This window comes from Triticum urartu, chromosome 7 (assembly GCF_003073215.2).
Source record: "Triticum urartu cultivar G1812 chromosome 7, Tu2.1, whole genome shotgun sequence".
Taxonomy (NCBI): domain Eukaryota; kingdom Viridiplantae; phylum Streptophyta; class Magnoliopsida; order Poales; family Poaceae; genus Triticum; species Triticum urartu.
In genome coordinates, this window is record NC_053028.1 from 369,535,686 (window position 1) to 369,554,660 (window position 18,975).

The following is an 18,975-nucleotide window of genomic DNA, read 5'->3' on the forward strand; positions in this document are numbered from 1 at the left end:
TCCGGACCAAAAAAAATAAAGAGGCCAAAAAAATGAGAGAAACGATAGAAGGGGCAATGTTACTATCCTTTTACCACATTTGTGCTTCAAAGTAGCACCACGATAGAGAGTCTCCTATGTTGACACATTCATATACTAGTGGGAATTTTTCATTATAGAACTTGGCTTGTATATTCCAATGATGGGCTTCCTCAAATTGCCCTAGGTCTTCGTGAGCAAGCAAGTTGGATGCACACCCACTTAGTTTCTTTTTGAGATTTTATAAACTTATAGCTCTAGTGCATCTGTTGCTTGGCAATCCCTACTCACTCACATTGATATCTATTGATGGGCATCTCCATAGGCCGTTGATACGCCTAGTTGATGTGAGACTATCCCCTTCTTTTTGTCTTCTCCACAACCACCCTCTATTCCACCTATAGTGCTATGTCCATGCGTGAAAGTTGGAAAGGTCTGAGAACATCAAAAGTATGAAACAATTGCTTGGCTTGTCATCGGGGTTGTGCATGATTTGAATATTTTGTGTGATGAAGATGGAGCATAGCCAGACTATATGATTTTGTAGGGATAAGCTTTCTTTGGCCATGTTATTTTGAGAAGACATAATTGCCTTGTTAGTGTGCTTGAAGTAATATTGTTTTTATGTGAATATTAAACTTTTGTTTTTAATCTTATGGATCTGAACATTCATGACACAACAAAGAAATTACATGGATAAATATGTTAGGTAGCATTCCACATCAAAAATTCTGTTTTTATCATTTACCTACTCGAGGACGAGCAAGAATTAAGCTTGAGGATGCTTGACACGTCTCCAACGTATCTATAATTTTTTATTGTTCCATGCTATTATACTATCTGTTTTGGACATTTTATATGCATTAATATGCTATTTTATATTATTTTTGGGACTAGCCTATTAACCTAGAGCCCAGTGCCAATTCCTGTTTTTTCCCTGTTTTTGAGTTTCGCAGAAAAGGAATACCAAACGGAGTCCAAATAGAATAAAACCTTCGCGATGATTTTTCTGGGACCGGAAGACAACCAGGAGACTTGGAGATCAAGTCGGAGGAGCCACGATGCGGCCACAAGTACGGAGGGCGTGCCCAGGGGGGTAGGGCGCGCCCCCCACCCTTGTGGGCCCCTCGTGCACCTCCTGACCTAATTCTTTCACCTATATATTCCCATATAACCCCAAACCAATAGAGGCATCCACAAAAATACTTTTCCACCGTCACAACCTTCTGTATCTGTGAGATCCCATCTAGGGACCTTTTTCGGAACCCTGCTGGAGGGGGATTCGATCACGGAGGGATTCTACATCATCCCTATTACCCTTCCGATGAAGCGTGAGTAGTTTACCACAGACCTACAGGTCCATAGCTAGTAGCTAGATGGCTTCTTCTCTCTCTTTGATTCTCAATACCATGTTCTCCTCGATGTTCTTGGAGATCTATCCAATGTAATACTCTTTTGCAGTGTGTTTGCCGAGATCCGATGAATTGTGGATTTATGATCAGCTTATCTATGAATATTATTTGAATCTTCTCTGGATTCTTTTATGAATGATTTGATATCTTTGGAATTCTCTTTGAACTATCGGTTTGGTTTGGCCAACTAGATTGGTTTTTCTTGTAATTGGAGAAGTGCTTAGTTTTGGGTTTAATCTTGCGGTGTCCTTTCCCAGTGATAGTAGGGGCAGCAAGGCATGTATTATATTGTTGCCATCGAGGATAAAAAGATGGGGTTTTCATCATATTGCTTCAGTTAATTCCTCTACATCATGTCATCTTGCTTAATGTCTTACTCTGTTCTTTATGAACTTAATACTCTAGATGCATGCTGGATAGCGGTCGATGTGTGGAGTAATAGTAGTAGATGTAGGAATCGTTTCGGTCTACATGACATGGACGTGATGCCTATACTCATGATCATTGCCTTAGATATCGTCATAACTTTGCGCTTTTCTATCAATTGCTTGGTAGTAATTTGTTCACCCACCATATTATTTTTTATCTTGAGAGAAGCCACTAGTGAAACCTATGGCCCCCAGGTCTATTTTCCATCTTATAAGATTCCGATCTACAATTTTAGTTTTTGATCTACTCTTTTTGCAATCTTTTACTTTCCAATCTATAAACGGAAAATACCAAAAATATTTGTTTTACCGTTTGTTTACTTTTAACTATCTCTATCAGATCTCACTTTTGCAAGTAACCGTGAAGTGATTGAAAACCCCTTTATCGCGTTGGGTGCAAGTTGGTTGATTGTTTGTGCAGGTATTCGGTGACTTGAGCATTATCTCCTCCTGGATTGATACATTGGTTCTCAAACTGATGGAAATACTTATCTCTACTTTGCTGCATCACCCTTTCCTCTTCAAGGGAAAAATCAACGCAAGCTCAAGAAGTAGCATGCAGTACCTGGCGCAAGGCAGTCCGGTGCCATGGTATGCAGTCCATTGCCTCACAGCGTGAATTCCACCGCCTCGGACAGTGAAGTCTAGTCTGTGGCCTCATAGCGTGAGCCATACAGGATTCCTCCTTGTTGAAAAATGGAGGGGTTTGGTTGCCTATGATTGTGTCGTTCATTGCCGTGGCCCGAATGGCAAGATGGGTGGCACCTATGGGCGTGTAGTATGGCCAACGGTGATGTGCAGTACATGACAAGCAAGCATCATCCTGCCTCTCGCGTACACATATTTTGTGCTTCTAGTTCACTCGGTAAAAAACGGAAAAAAGGACTTGTGCTCAAAGGTGCATGCAGCCCATGTCGAGGAGCCCATGTGGTTCACTTTGCTCTCTGGAAAAAAAATAGGATAGGGCGACATCTCTCTATGTACTCGTGCACAACAAAAAAAAGCAATCTAAAAACAGTGATAAGTAACAACAAAAGAGGGGGGAAACAGTGATGCAGTTATCTTATTCCTATTTGCAGTTCATTTTTCCAAAGCATTCAGTTCACTCTCCCAATCCACCCGTGGTCGAACTCTTTAAATAATTTCTTTTAGGAAATAGCGTAGTTCACTACACTCGACCTAGCGGTCCAGGAGCATTTAAAAAACGTTTACTGGGCTTCACTCTCGTTCATAAAAAAGTTATAAAAAGTACAAAAGAAATCATGCATTCCACTTGCCCATCCGATGCAGTGGGGTGTTCGATCTAAAGCGGTGTGGTACAGACTTCTGGTTTCACACAGAAAACCAAATTTAAAATAAGTTCGCTCACTTTGTCCTCGCCGTCCATATTTACATGCATTGCATGTTGTGGGAGAACAATAAAACAACTACAAAAAATAAGAAAAGCACACAAAAAATGCAGTCCACTTGGTCTCATCCATGTGGTTCACTACTCTCGACTCTATAGTCCACTCCCACTAACAAGGATGTGCACGGGGTTGAAAAAACCTAGTTCACTCATGTGGTTCAGTTTGTAAAATGAGAAAAAAAAACATCGCAAGAAGTTAGCTTGTTTTTAGATGTAGTTCACTAGTTTATGCCCTGCCATTCACTTTCGAGAATGATGTTGTTCATTTGCGCCCAACGTGAAGTGCGAAAAATGAGAAACAACAAAAAGAGTAATGCGGTTCACTTTTCGATAGTGTTGTGATTCACTTGCCCTCATCTATGTGGTCCACTCTCATTCTTAAAAAGAAGTTAGAAAAAGGTACAAAAGAAATCATGTAGTTTGCTCGCCCGTCTAATGTAGTGCGGTTTTCAGTGTGAAGCAGTGCTTCTTCTGTCTGATGAAGTTCATGCATCGATTTTGGTGTCACGAAAAACAAAGTGTCCCCATATCGGTAATTTTAAAACTGCTCTTAAGTTGTAAAGCACTAGATAGATTGTTCTATATGAAAAAGTTGCGTCTTGTCAATATCTTTCCAACGGTGTATCATTTGAATCATTCTGACCAGTTTTTTGTAAAAATTCGTGAAAAAACGGCCGCTACCACACGTTATCAGCCACACCATTTTCATAATTAATTTAAAACCGTAAGGAATGTCAAAAAAAATCTACATGTGAAAGTTGTGCCTTGTGCGTAGCTTTCCGAGGGCGTATCACATGCCTCGTTTCGACAAACGGTTAAAAAAAGTAGAGCGAAAATAGTACTGAAAGTTGCAAAAAATTGAAAAACAAAATTTCACGATTTTGTAATTTGAAACTATTCTTAAACCGTAACGAATTAGAGAATGAAAAATATATGAAAAAGTTGTGCCTCGATGATATCTTTCCAACAACGTATCATTTGCTTCATTTTAACGAGCGGTTTAGAAAAAATCGTGAAAATACGCTCGATGTCACTCATTGAGCGTCTCGCTGTTTTCGAAACTGCTCTTAAACCTCAAAAAAAATCTACATGGCGAAGTTGCTCGTAATCCATAGCTTTCCAACAGTATATTACACACCTCATTCAGACAAACGTAACTGAAGCGAAAAAATCTTAGAATAAAATGCTAATGCAAGATCATAGACGACACACCGATGCACGGTATTTGTTAACGAGGTTCGCCGATATGGCTACATACCCGGGGCATGACTACAAGCGCTCCTCCCCAAGATACCGCAACACCGGCCGCCCAGGCGCCGGCACAAGCCGTCGGCTCCCTCGCGTACCTGTTGATATCAAGTCGTCATAGGTTACAACGTGTGGTGTCCCTCGATATATAAGAGGCCTAGGATACAACATGTCCGACTCCTACATGACTCGTATCTAACCACACCAATTACAACTCCAAGTCCACGTAACCCCTTGCGCACATAATATTCGACACAAATATAACAAACTCCACCTTGGTGAATATTCTCCACCGCCTAGAAGTCATCCATGCTCGAACCTTCATGTACTCCAGACTTGGGTTGTCTCCTTTGTACCTTACTGAGAGCTACCCGACGGGTGGGACTCCACTACTACTCCTGCAGCTCCACTCTTCATGGCTCCACCTGTAATAGTGCTCCCTTGCGACTTGTAAAGATGTAAAGCTATCCTCTCTCCTATCATCACAGTCACCCCATCTTCCATGATTTTCATGGTCTTTTTATCCCGATCAGAACGGAATTCCATACCACCATCATGAAGAACACCAAGCGAAATCAGATTCCTCCTTAGCCCTGACACATTCCTAACTTCCCGAAGCATTCGCTCAACTCCGTCAAACATCTTGATTTTGATGTCACCTACTCCAGCAACATGATAACATGTGTCATTGCCCACATAGGCTAAACCAAACTCACCAGACTTGTACGAAGAGAACCACTCCTTGTTGGGCGTCGCATGAAAGAGCAAGTTGAATCCAACATCCACGCTTTAGTTTTTTTATGACCGCCTGTTTGATACAATGAGAACATCACTATCACTATCTAAGCCATCACGATGAGCATCTGCATTAGAACTTTCCCCACCCTTCAGTTCTGGGCATTCCCTCTTTACATATCCCCAGTCCTTGCACCTGTAGCACTGCACCTTTTTCTTCTTTTTTCTTCTCTGCCTCTTGGCCCTTCCTGAGTTGATAACCTTTAATTGCCAACCCCAAACCTTGAGTACTCTCCTCTGTAGCATTCGTTTGCTTCCTCAACTCAGGTCCAAGCAATGTTGTAGTGACTTCCTCGGTTGTCTTTCCATGTGTCAATGTAATGACCAAATGCTCATAGGACGGTGGCAATGAAACAAGAAGTAGTTCCTTATCCTCATCATCAATCTTCACATCCAGAAGCGCTAGATCCGTGACCAATAGATTAAAGGCATTCACATGCTCCACAAGATCCAACCCCTCCTACATCTTCAGCCGATAGAACTTTTGCTTCAAATACAGCTTGTTGGTCGCTGACTTGGACACATAACGATTTTCCAACTTGTACCAAATTCCCTTGGGAGAATCTTTGTCCATGACATGATACATGACCCGATCCGCAGGACCAAGCCGTATGGTAGCGGCCGCCTGCACTTTCGTATCCTCCCACGCATCGTTGTCAACCTTGGCCAACTTCGTCTCCTGCAAACCCTTCAAGATTCCCTACTGCGCCAGGATATCCTTGACTCTTGTCTGCCATAGACCGAAGTTACCTGTGCCATCGAATTTCTCCACATCAAATTTGGTGAACCCCAGCGCCATGTCGAGCCGCGATCTAACGGACATATTGTCACTGGTCTTACCGCCCTTGTTTTCCTCTACGACTTCCTCACGAAAAAGATCACGGATCCCGTATTCCTCGTCTAAAGCCACAACATAGTCTACGCCTACCAAGAAATCTAACTTGCACAACGTCCCTATCCGTCGTTCAAAAAGTCACCGCGAAGCCTTGCTGTTACAACCAGATCAACTCTCTCTATTATAGAAGCGCTCCACCTTTTCCCGAACTTGCAAAAAATATCTATGTGCCTTTGCGCCTCATCGCCCCAGCCCTTTATGTTAGCTGGTTCAGTCGGCCCTTATTTTCCCTGACTGACACAAAAACAAGTCCAAATCTGTCACGGTTTGACGGTTTGTATTGGGGAACACAGCATGAAATTTCAAAATTTTCCTATGCTCACGCAAGATCTATCTAGGAGATGCATAGCAATGAGAGGGGAGAGTGTGTCCACATACCCTCGTAGACCGAAAGCGGAAGCGTTAGCTTAACGTGGTTGATGTAGTCAAACATCTTCTTGATTCAACCGATCAAGTTCCGAACGTATGACACCTCCGAGTTCTGCACACGTTCAGCTCGATGAAATCCCTTGAACTCTTGATCCAGCAAAGTGTCGAGGGAGAATTCCATCAGCACGACGGCGTGGTGACGATGATGGTGAAGTGATCCGCGCAGGGCTTCACCTAAGCACTACGTGAATATGACTAGAGGAGTAAACTGTGGAGGGGGGCGCCGCACACGGCTTGGAACAATTGACGTGTGTTGAGAGGCGCCCCCACCCCCATATATAAAGGAGGGAGAGGGGAGGAGGCCGGCCCTAGGCGCGCCCCAAGTGGGAGGAGTCCAACTTGGGCTCCTAGTAGGATTCAGCTCCCCCTTTCCTTTTATCGGAGGGGGGAAGGGGGAGGAGAGAGAGAGGGAGAAGGAAAGGGGGCGTCACCTGTCGGTGTCAAAACCGGCGGATCTCGGGTAGGGGGTCCCAAACTGTGCGTCTAAGGCGGATGGTAACAGGAGGCGGGGGACACAATGTTTACCCAGGTTTGGGCCCTCTCGATGGAGGTAATACCTTACTTCCTGCTTGATTGATCTTGATGATATGAGTATTACAAGAATTGATCTACCACGAGATCGTAGAGGCTAAACCCTAGAAGCTAGCCTATGATTATGATTGATGTTGTCCTACATACTAAACCCTCCGGTTTATATAGACACCGGAGGGGGCTAGGGTTACACAGAGTCGGTTACAAGGGAGGAGATCTACATGTCCGAATTGCCAAGCTTGCCTTCCACGCAAAGGAGAGTCCCACCTGGACATGGGACGAAGTCTTCAATCTTGTATCTTCATAATCCAACAGTCCGGCCGAAGGATATAGTCCGGATGTCCGAGGACCCCCCCCCCCCTAATCCAGGACTCCCTCAGTAGCCCCCGAACCAGGCTTCAATGACGATGAGTCCGGCGCGCAGATTGTCTTCGGCATTGCAAGGCGGGTTCTTCTCCAAATTCCGAATACCTGTCGAGTAGTGTTCGGCTTCCCATGAATGTTGCACTCCTTGGCTTCTGCGCCTAATAATGTCTATCATCCACGTGTTGAGCAAACGCGAGAAGTCGGGGCGTTTTTACACTTGCCACCCTATCCATGTGAGTAAATTGTCTATTTAAAGAGACGGGGATCCTCAGATCCAGATCACACCATCCCCCATAGTGAATATCCATCGGAGCGCGCCCGGAAAAAGTCCATCCCATCATGGCCGGCCATCGCAGTTCCTCCTCTCGCTCCCGTGGCCCTAAGCCAAGCGATTGGAAGAAGTGTTCCGTCCCCCACAGCCAATTAGTAGAGTTACAGACCCAGGGGTTTCAACCTCCAGCGTATATGGTCCTCGTTCGAGCCGGACTTGCCACTTACAATGGCGGGGAGCAAGCGGAGAGCTTTCCCAACACATCCATGGGGGGAGCGGGTATGCCTTGTCCCTTACTTATTGAGGGGGCTTGGATCCCAATCCATCCGTTCCTCCGCGGGCTCCTCGAGTTCTACGGCCGCCAGCTGCATAACTTTAATCCCGCCTCCATATTACACATCGCTGGCTACGTTGCCCTTTGCGAGCTGTTTTTGGGCTGTGAAGCTCGTTTCGAGCTATGGAAGAGGCTATTCTGCCTCGTACCCCATACACGGGAGGGGTCAATATATCAAGTGGGCGGAGCCGAGATATGGCGCGTCGTCGGGACCGGATACCTATCCGGTACTCCGAAGAAGACATCCGAAGACTGGCCTTAGGAGTGGTTTTATATGGAGGACGTCCCCCTTCCGGACCCTATTCGGATGGGCCTTCCTGAGTTCGATAACGCCCCTTCGAAGAAACGCCGCAGATGGCGCCCTCGAAGCCCCCAGGAGGAAGATAACAGAGAGGTCCTTTATCTGATGGGCCGGATAAAAATGCTGGCCAAATCAGGATTGACAATAATCGAGGTTATGTCAATATGTATAATGCGGGGGGTGCAGCCACTTCAATATCGGGGACAACCCATGTGGCACTTTAATGGAGAAGACGATGCCACCCGCTGCGGTCGTAAGGGACCGGACTCCGTCGCTGCTCTAGCGAAAATATTGTCCGATTTATATAAAGGAGAGGAAGAGGAGTTCATCCGCATTAAGCCATGGGATGGATTCTCCATGTACAACCCCCCAAACTGGGTCAGCTGCTACTTTCTACTCCAGACCTTCCTGCAATCTTCGTCATAAGTATTTACCTTGCTATTTCATAGCAGGAACTTCGAAAAGCTGTGAGGGAGGTCCACAACCTGTCTCCACAACCAGAGGACCCTGACCGGGCCCTCGACCCCGGACTTGAAGAAGATCCGAACACATTTGTGGAGCTCATCGACGGGACGTTTTATCAGTTAAGCTATGACGGTGCCTTGGTGGCCATCATAGCCGATTATCCTGGACTGCTCCCTGCACCGCATGTAAGTAAAACCGGAGTCCCAACTTCCAAGAAGGATCCCTTTTTTCGCACTTCGCCTACCGCACACATATGGTGTCTTACAGGGAAGGCCCTCGGGACGCCATGCCGAACCTGCAGTGACTCACCAACAAGGGGCACCGAAGTCGGGTAGGCTTAAAAGGAAGGCGGTTAGGACCGAGACGTCGTCGCAGGGGTATGAAAAAGAACCCCGCTCCGTGGTTGTCGTCTTTTAAAATATAATAACGTCCATGGTTCCTGGCAGGAAAAACGCTCGCCGGACCATATCCGGAGAGCCTGCTGGCCAAGCCTCCACCAGCCAGGCTCCAGAGCCAGACTTAGAGGCAGATGCTAACGTGGGGCCAACACCGGATGTTCCTCCTATAAAGGATGCAGATAGGCTGTCCGCTACGAATTCCGAAGTGGAGAGCGCCATGAATCACAGGCATCGTCGGGTCGTACTCCATGACGCTTGTTTCTCTCAAGAGGTGTTCGATGCCTTCAACTCAAGAGACGCGTACATCCGAGCTGCTCAAAATGGTCTTGCCCGAGCCACGGACCAGTATGTGAAGGATATACGGGTAAGAAAATCTAATGATTATGTATATCAGTAGCCCCTGAGACTTAAAACAGTTGGCACAACTGATTTAAGGATCATTGTTTTGCGTAGGTTCTTACGGAGAAGAATACCCAGTTGTCTCAAGAGCTGGAGGAGTGCAAAGCCCAGCTGCGGGCCGCAGTTGCCGCAATGAAGGAGTCCGAGAAGGCCCCATCTGGTAACACCTGTTTCTATCTAAAAGAATGACATGTACCAGTTAGTATTCAGCATGCATGCAAATCTAACAATAGATTCTGCAGATGATCCCAGAGTGAGTCCGGAGGTCGTGCAAGGGGATGAGCAACATGCTCAACGACAGCTAAAGGCTAGCGAGCGCGTGCTTACGCAGGTTAGGCGGGAGAAAAACAATCTCCAAGACGCCAATACCCGGCTGGACGTTGAACTGAAAGATGTTCGAGCCCAGCTTGCTGACTCCGTAAAGGAGAATAAGAGGCTTCGACGCGGCATTTTTAGTAAGTGCTTGAACAAACTTTTATAGAGTTCGGTGAAGAAACCGGCTAACAGAGTTATATCTGTAGGTATGCTGACGGGTCGTCCTGCAGAGGAGATGCCCGGGTCTGCGGGTGATCTTCTGCCAGAGCTTTCACAACTGCACGAACAAGTTCGGCAGGTGATGTAGGGCATTGCCCAAGCCTTGTGGACATCCGCCTCCCTGTCAGGGGGCATGGGGGAGCTTGTAGAGATGCTCAAGGGAGCGCGCGCCGCTTCCGATTATGGAAGATATCAGCCTGCCGACAAGGTGCAAGGGAAGCCTGGGCCATGGTGAAGACGCGATATACCAAGGCTGACCCGAACCACATGGCCGAGGTCGGACCTGTGGGGTCTGATGGGAAAGAGATACCTGTTAGTTTGGTGTATGACTGCTACATCTTGAGCTTGCGTTGGTTTTCCCCGAAGAGGAAGGGATGATGCAGCAGAGTAGCGTAAGTATTTCCCTCAGTTTTTGAGAACCAAGGTATCAATCCAGTAGGAGCCCACGCTCAAGTCCCTCGTACCTGCACAAAGCGATAGCTACCCGCAACCAACGCGATTAGGGGTTGTCAAGCCCTTCACGGTCACTTACGAGAGTGAGATCTGATAGATAGAATATTTTTGGTATTTTTGATATAAAGATGCAAAGTAAAAAGTAAAAAGCAAAGTAAATAGCAAAACAATATAAAAGTGATGGAGATTGATATGATGAGAATAGACCCGGGGGCCATAGGTTTCACTAGTGGCTTCTCTCGAGAGCATAAGTTTTCTACGGTGGGTGAACAAATTACTGTTGAGCAATTGACAGAATTGAGCATAGTTATGAGAATATCTAGGCATGATCATGTATATAGGCATCACGTCCGTGACAAGTAGATCGAAACGATTCTGCATCTACTACTATTACTCCACTCATCGACCGCTATCCAGCATGCATCTAGAGTATTAAGTTAAAAACAGAGTAACGCTTTAAGCAAGATGACATGATGTAGAGAGATAAATTCATGCAATATGAAATAAACCCCATCTTGTTATCCTCGATTGCAACGATACAATACGTGTCTTGCTGCCCCTTCTGTCACTGGGAAAGAACACCGCGAGATCGAACCCAAAGCTAAGCACTTCTCCCATGGCAAGAACTACCAATCTAGTTGGCCAAACCAAACAGATAATTCGAAGAGACTTGCAAAGATAACCAATCATACATAAAAGAATTCAGAGAAGATTCAAATATTGTTCATAGATAGACTTGATCATAAACCCACAATTCATCGGTCTCAACAAACACACCGTAAAAGAAGAAGATTACATCGAATAGATCTCCACAAGAGAGGGGGAGAACATTGTATTGAGATTCAAAGAGAGAGAGAAGAAGCCATCTAGCTACTAACTATGGACCCGAAGGTCTGAGGTAAACTACTCACACTTCATTGGAGAGGCTATGATGATGTAGAAGCCCTCCGTGATGACGGCCCTCTCTGGCGGAGCTCGGAACAGGCCCCAAGATGGGATCTCGTGGATACAGAAAGTTGCGGCGGTGGAATTAGGTTTTTGGCTCATGTTTTGATCATTTGGGGGTACGTGGGTATATATAGGAGGAAGGAGTACGTCGGTGGAGCACCGAGGGTCCCACGAGGCAGGGGGCGCGCCCTAGGGGGGCGCCCCCTACCCTCGTGAGTACCTCTTTGCTTCCTTGCAGTAGGGTCAAAGTCTCCTGGATCACGTTCGGTGAGAAAATCACGTTCCCGAAGATTTTATTCTGTTTGGACTCCGTTTGATATTCTGTTTCTTCGAAACACTGAAATAGGCAAAAAAATAGCAATTCTGGGCTGGGCCTCTAGTTAATAGGTTAGTCCCAGAAATAATATAAAAGTGGAAAATAAAGCCCAATATAGTCCAAAACAGTAGATAATATAGCATGGAGCAATCAAAAATTATAGATACATTGGAGACGTATCAATGACTAGGTGAAATTAGCCGCAAAGTATCCAACAGGATTGTAGGCTAGACAGCCTGTTGGATGGTATAGAAGAAGAATTTAGTCAGTCTAAGTGACTGTGTACTTCAAGTGACATATATTGTCCCTAGCCAGATTGTAAATCATTTGTCATGGCGGACCTTTTCGCTTCAACCTCCGGACCCGACAGTCCGGAGTGTATCTGAATACCTGCTCAGTTATGTAAAAATCGGGGTACGCGTGGAAACCAGGCGTAGGGGTCATAAGTGCTTGAACAGACAAGTACCCAACTAGATATGTTATATTACATGGATAGTGAGAAACATCTTCCAGGGAGAATAGTTCCGTTAAGGGTTCCTTTCCCTGGGTACGCATGCATTAATTTGCATGTCCGAACTGCGAGAAGAGATGTAGGATATAAACATCTGGGGGCATGTATTACAATAAATAAAAGTCATCTTTTGTTCACCGAACGAATATTCCCTTAAGAATGATAGCTTTCGGCTTCACCCAGTCTGAGGTACACATCCGGCTGACCCGGCAGTAACAATCGCAGAGGTGCTCCCCTTATGCCCTAGCCGAATTAACGGGAACGTAGGGCATAAACACAAGAGCCAGGCAACCCAGCTTGGCCAAAACTTAAGTCATATCGATGCATATAATGGCGAAGAAAAGGTACATGTGGAAAAGTAACACATGTGCTGGGGTATAGAGCCCGGAACATAGTTATATTAAGCTTCTGTATAAGAAGCCCCCTGGTATAATGAGCACGCCTAGCGTGTCAAGATTGTGTAGTCAAGACACATTTTAACCTTTTATGGCCGTGAAGAAAAAAGGGAAGAAAGAAAGAAAGAAAAGACAGATGAGGGATATATAAAAAATTGACGGAGGTAAGGAGACGAACACAGAGTCTGGCACTAGGCGTAGAACCTTCAGAGTCTGGCTGCGTTCCATGGGTTTGGCTCGAGTCATTTGTCCGATGCATCCCGCAGATGGTACGCTCCACCGGTCAGAACTTTGTCGATAACGAAGGGACCTTCCCATTTGGGCTTGAGCTTGTCCTTTTTATTCTCCGGTGGGCGTAGAACGAGTTCGCCAACGTTATAAGTTTTGGCCCGTACTTCTCTGCTTTGATACCGCCGAGCCTGTTGCTGATAGAATGCGGAGCGGGCTTTTGCCACGTCACGCTCCTCCTCCAGGGTGTCCAAACTGTCCTGCCGATCAAGCTCGGCTTCTTTCTCTTTGTACATGCGCACTCGAGGTGAGTCATGAATAATGTCACAGGGCAGTACCGCCTCTGCGCCATACACCATAAAGAACGGTGTGTATCCGATAGTGCGATTCGGCGTGGTCCGCAGCCCCCATAGTACGGAGTCAAGCTCCTCCACCCAGTGCATATCTGATTCCTTCAAGGATCGCACTAATCTGGGTTTAATGCTGCTCATGATAAGACCATTTGCCTGCTCGACTTGACCATTAGTTTGCGGGTGATAGACAGAGGCATAATCGAGCTTAATGCCCATGTTGCTGCACCAAGTTTTTTACATCGTCGGCTGTAAAGTTTGAGCCGTTATCGGTGATGATGTTGTGGGGGACGCTGTAAAGGTGTACAACCCCGGATATGAAGTCTATCACTGGTCCGAACTCAGCCGTTTTAACTGGTTTGGCTTCTATCCATTTGGTGAACTTATCCACCATGACCAATAGGTATCCGGCCATGTCAAGCCCCCAGACTGCAAAGGTCCAAGTAATGGAGATTGTTTGGAGAGCGGTAGGTGGCATATGGCTTTGGTTTGCAAAAAGCTGGCAACCGACGCAACGTTGAACGAGGTCATGTGTGTCTGCTCGGGCCATCGGCCAGTGAAAACCTGTACGGAAGGCCTTGCTTACAAGGGCCCGAGCTGCGGCGTGGTGGCCGCCAAGGCCAGCATGAATTTCTGCCAAAAGTTGTCGTCCTTCCTCTTCGGAGATGCACCTTTGAAGTACTCCGGTAGCGCTTTTCTTATGAAGCTCTCCCTTGTGGACCTTGTAGGCTTTAGACCGCCGCACAATGCAACGTGCCTCGTTCGGTTCATCAAGAGTTCTTACCTAGTTAGGTAAGCCAAGAAGGGTTCTGTCCACGGGGCGATGACATGCATAATCACGTGGGCCGAAGATGTTATTTCGGTGGTAGAGCCTCCGATTACGTCAGAGTGTTCGGGGTCTGGTGTTGTTGCTGGATCCGGACTGTTTTTGCCGGTCTCCCCTTCCCACACCACGGATGGTTTAAACAGCCTTTCCAAGAAGATATTAGGTGGGACAGGGTTGCGCTTAGCGCCGATGCGGGCAAGGATATCCGCCGCTTGATTGTTTTCTCGGACCACATGGTGGAATTTGAGGCCCTCGAACCGAGCTGACATTTTGAGGACGGCATTGCGGTAAGCCGCCATTTTTGGGTCCTTGGCGTCAAAGTCCCCATTTATTTGAGATATTGCGAGGTTCGAATCCCCCCGTACCTCTAGGCGTTGAATGCCCATGGAGACTGCCATCCGGAGACCATGCAACAGGGCCTCATATTCTGCTGCATTGTTGGAGTCTGTGTATAATATTTGGAGTACGTATTGGACTGAATCTCTGGTGGGGGATGTCAGGACGACGCCTGCCCCCAGACCATCCAGCATTTTAGAGCCGTGAAAGTGCATGATCCAATTGGAGTATGCACCGTACTCTTTAGGGAGTTCAGCTTCCGTCCATTCGGCAACGAAATCAGCCAGAACTTGCGACTTAATGGCTCGCCATGGTTTATATGTTATGTCAAACGGGAGGAGCTCGATAGCCCATTTGGCAATCCGGCCCGTGGCTTCGCAGTTATTTATTATGTCGTTGAGTGGTACTTCGGAGGCCACCGTAATTGAACACTCTTGAAAGTAGTGTCGTAGTTTCCGGGATGCCATGAAGACCGCGTATGCTATCTTTTGATAATGTGTGTACCGTGATTTGCATGGAGTGAGGACAGTGGATACGTAGTATACCGGCTTTTGAAGCGGGAACTTATGCCCGTCCGTCTCTCGTTCGACGACGAGCACTGCGCTTACAACTTGGTGTGTTGCCGTTATATATAACAACATTGGTTCGCCGACATTGGGCGCGGCCAAGATTGGGTTGGTGGCCAATACGGCCTTTATTTCTTCCAATCCGGACGTGCCCGCATCCGTCCACTCGAAGTGTTCGGTGCGTCGAAGAAGGTGATAAAGAGGTAGTGCCTTTTCTCCTAATCGGGAGATAAAGTGGCTTAAGGCAGCCACGCATCCAGTTAACTTCTAGATTTTCTTGAGGTCTGTTGGGATAGCCAACTATGACAAATCTCACGCCGAAAACGCATTTTTCCGGATTGAGCTTGATGTCATATGTTCAGAGATTGTCGAACGTGAGCATCAAATCGTCTATTAAGGATTCGACGTGTCTCGTTTTAATGACCACATCGTCTACATATGCATCCATTGTTTTGCCGATTTGTGTTTCTAGGCATGTCTAAATCATGCGTTGATAGGTTGCACCGGCGTTTTTGAGCCCTAAAGGCATGGTGTTAAAACAGAAGGGGCCGTATGGAGTGATGAATGTCGTTGCGGCTTGATCGGGCTCAGCCATCTTAATTTGATTGTATCCGGAGTATGCGTCGAGGAAGCACAATGAGTCGTGTCCTACGGTAGCGTCGATAATTTGATCGATGCGGGGGAGGGGGAAGGGATCCTTTGGGAAAGCCTTATTAAGGTCCTTGAAATCGACACATAGGCGCCAGGATTTGTCCTTCTTTGGTACCATCACCAGGTTTGCTAGCTAGCCCGAATGTTTTATTTCTCTAATGAATTCGGCCTTGAGTAACTTGGCTAGATCTTCTCTCATGGCTTGTCTCTTAGGCTCAGAGAAACGCCGAAGAGTCTGCTTGACCGGCTTGAACCCCTTTAGAATGTTAAGGCTATGCCCGGCCAGCCTGCGTGGGATTCCTGGCATGTCTGAAGGATGCCAGGCGAAGATGTCCCAATTCTCGCGCAAGAACTCCCGCAGTGCGGCGTCTGTTGTGGGGTTCAGTTGTGCCCCGATGGATGCTGTTTTTGTAGGGTCCATTGGGTGGACCTGGAATTTGACTATTTCGTTCGCTGGTTTAAAAGAGGTGGACTTGGGTCTTTTGTCGAGTATCATGTCGTCCCTATCCACCATGGAGCGCAGCGCAGTTAGTTCTTCGGCCACAGGGGCTTCGGATAACGCCTCGAGGGCTAGTGCGGCGGTTTTATTTTCGGCACGGAGTGCTACGTCCGGATCACTAGCCAGAGTGATGATTCCATTGGGCCCGGGCATTTTGAGCTTCATGTACCCGTAATGGGGTATAGCTTGGAAGGTCGTGAATGCCTCCCGCCCTAAAAGGGCGTGGTATCCGCTACTAAACGGGGCCACTTGGAATGTGATTTCTTCGGACCTATAATTCTCCGGCGTGCCGAATACCACATCTAGTGTGATTTTTCCCGCACATCGTGCCTCTCGACCAGGGATGATTCCTCTGAAGGTCATGCTGCTTTGCTCAATGTGGCTCTTGTCTATTTCCATTTTGCTAAGAGTTTCCTCGTAGATGAGGTTTAATCTGCTGCCACCGTCCATGAGCACTTTAGTAAGCCGAAAGCCGTCCACAATTGGACTAAGGACCAAAGCGGCTGGTGCTTGGGCTGTTCGGAATTGAGGTTCGTCACTGGCATTGAAGGTTATGGCCGTGTTGTTCCATGGATTTATTGTTGCAACGTGGCAGACTTCGGCAAGGTTGCGGAGTGTTCGCTTGCGCCTATTATTTGAGGCGAAGGTCTCGAAGACTGTCAATATTGTATTGTTATTTTCCGCGGGATGGTACTCTGTTGTATTGATGAGGATATCCTCGCCGCTCTTGGTCACCTGCCGGAGTATCCAACATGCTCTAAGGCTGTGTGTTGGCATGGTATCCGTTGTACTGTGAATTTTGCATGGCCCACTGAGCCATCCCTCCAATACAGTTCTACGCCCTGTAGTGGGCTTTTGTTTCTTTGTAATTGGATCGGGTGACTTACGAGAGTACACCCTTTTAGTTCGGACGGGGGGTTTAGTGAGAGCCGGAGGGTCCCAGAATTTGGTTTGGGTTTTCCAGGCGCTTTCCATCGCACAGTACTTATGTACTATGGCCGCTAAGTCAGCAAAGTGTGCTATGTCACGGCGACTTATGGCGTTGAGGATTCCCTTGTCCGTGCAATTTTTGCAAAAGAATGAAATTGCGTCTTCCTCGCGACAGTCCTTGACCTTGCTCATTACAAGGAAGAATCTGGCCCAATAGTGATGTACGGTCTCTTGGGGCTCTTGTCTAATGTGGGAAACATCACTTGAGTCTGGGTGGGTGGGTAGATTTAGGTCCAAACCCTGACCCGATCTGAGACCTAGGGGCGGAGGAGTTTCCGAGCTTGGCAGTTCGGACTCCGGGATGTTGCCCAATAGTTCTGGCCCGCCGTCTGATTCTAGGTTCGAGGCTTGGGTCATGTCCTCCCGTGGACGGGTATCCAGCTCGGAGAGCTCGGGAATTCGGACATAGTTTGTCCTCAGAATAGAGGAAGAATTGCTACGTTGCTCCTCCACCACCGCTATCTGATGGGTGACCGGCGGAGAGTTAATCTCCCTTTGGTCGGGTTTAAGCCCAATCCGATCATAGTCCGTTGCGACTCCCAGGGTGGCGATGTGATCCAAGAGCTTGTTCAGGGAAGAGAGCTCTATTGGATCCATCTGCTCGGCGAATCCCGAGCTGACGTGGAGGCTGTTTTTGATGACCTGAGAAGTCATCTCGGCGCGATGGCCGAACGGGCAGTCATGACGAAGCTGCCTAGTCGGAGAGTTTGGCCTACAGCCAGGGCTCCCCTCGAGGTAATGTTGCCCTTGACAACAAGACGAGCCATCAAGCCTTATCGTGGCGGAACAGTGGAACTCTCAATGAAAGCACCAATGTCGGTGTCAAAACTGGCGGATCTCGGGTAGGGGGTTCCGAACTGTGTGTCTAAGGCGGATGGTAACAGGAGGCGGGGGACACAATGTTTACCCAGGTTCGGGCCCTCTCGATGGAGGTAATACCCTACTTCATGCTTGATTGATCTTGATGATATGAGTATTACAAGAATTGATCTACCACGAGATCGTAGAGGCTAAACCCTAGAAGCTAGCGTATGATTATGATTGATGTTGTCCTACGGACTAAACCCTCCGGTTTATATAGACACCGGAGGGGGCTAGGGTTACACAGAGTCAGTTACAAGGGAGGAGATCTACATGTCCGAATTGCCAAGCTTATCTTCCACGCAAAGGAGAGTCCCACCTGGACATGGGACGAAGTCTTCAATCTTGTATCTTCATAATCCAACAGTCCGGCCGAAGGATATAGTCCGGCTGTCCGAGGACCCCCTAATCCAGGACTCCCTCACTGCCCCCTCCCCTTGTCCAATTCAGACTCCTCCCTTGGGGGGGCACCACCCCTTGTGGGCTGGCTTGCCTCCCTCCTATGGCCCATATCTTCCCCCGGGGGTTTCCGGTAACCCCCCCCCCCCGGTACTCCGATATGTACCCGATACAATCTGAAACACTTCCGGTGTCCAAGTACTATCATCCAATATATAAATCTTTACCTCTCGACCATTTCGAGACTCCTCGTCGTGTCTGTGATCTCATCCGGGAGTCCGAACAACATTCTATCACCAAATCACATAACTCATAATACAAATCGTCATCGAACGTTAAGCGTGCGGACCCTACGGGTTCGAGAACTATGTAGACATGACAGAGACACCTCTCTGGTCAATAAACAACAGTGGA